We start from the raw sequence: 1,394 nt of genomic DNA, 5'->3' as shown, positions 1-1,394 counted from the left end.
ATTATGGAAGAGGGGATAGGGTTTAGGGTTTAGGGTTTAGGGTGCACAACTTCTAGCCAGGGCAGACAAGCTTATTACGAGCACCATATATTAATGTTTCTTCATTAATATCAAAACATAAATGTACAGTACATAAGTATTCGAATGTATTCATTTAAATGAGACAAAGTAAGAAGAGTGCTGATAGAAGAAGAGATGAAGCAGAAAAAGACGAGAGGATGCCCCTTTGTTTCTTTTTGTTCATCTCTGTTGAGATACAGATAGAGACAGAAACAAAGACAGAGATAAATATCCATTTAAATAGATAAGGACAGGAACAGAGACTGAGATGAATATACATTTATGTAGATAGAGGCGGAAACAAAGACAGATGAATACACATTTGTATTGATAAAGACAGAAAGAGACAGATATGAATAAACTTTTATCTAAAGACACCAAACAAAAAGCAGGCAAATATTGATTACTACTATCGTTATTAATACTAAACATATTGTTCTCTATTATTTATTACTGCAATTATACTTTTATATTTATATATTGTTTATTATTAAATGATTTATATTTGTCTGCAGCCAACAAACGAATGGCACGAAATGGAGGACCTGCGAGTTACGCCCGTTCTTCCTGAATTTGTTGCTTTATCAGGTTAGTTTGTGAATGATTTTAATTTATATTTTGGTTGTTTTTGCATGCATGCATTTGTTTATATGCTCGGGTGTCCTACGGGGATGTCTGTCATTGACGTGTATATCGATAGCAAAAAGTATTCATTGTTTGCCTGCTGTACATGCATGCAGAGTCTTATATTCAATTCTATCAAAGACAAGATGTTCTTCCAGATGGATCATTAGATGAAGCAATGAGACAAAAATGCCTCAAAGACATCAAAAACTCCAAAATGCGAGCAGCGCAAGCCGACGATATCGAAGATATATTCGCTTCTTAAAAAGCAACAAGACGAACGCTCAAAGCTAACGCGTGCAAACTTGCATGCAATCATGCATGCACGGAAGCATGCAACCATGCATGCAAGGATGCAAATTTGTTGCTTTATCAGGTTAGTTTGTGAATGATTTTAATTTATATTTTGGTTGTTTTTGCATGCATGCATTTGTTTATATGCTCGGGTGTCCTACGGGGATGTCTGTCATTGACGTGTATATCGATAGCAAAAAGTATTCATTGTTTGCCTGCTGTACATGCATGCAGAGTCTTATATTCAATTCTATCAAAGACAAGATGTTCTTCCAGATGGATCATTAGATGAAGCAATGAGACAAAAATGCCTCAAAGACATCAAAAACTCCAAAATGCGAGCAGCGCAAGCCGACGACATCGAAGATATATTCGCTTCTTAAAAAGCAACAAGATGAACGCTCAAAGCTAATGCA

Source organism: Eimeria acervulina, genomic scaffold, assembly GCF_000499425.1.
Source record: "Eimeria acervulina Houghton genomic scaffold, Eah_scaff218, whole genome shotgun sequence".
Classification (NCBI taxonomy): Eukaryota; Apicomplexa; class Conoidasida; order Eucoccidiorida; family Eimeriidae; genus Eimeria; species Eimeria acervulina.
Note: the sequence above shows the minus strand (reverse complement) of the source record.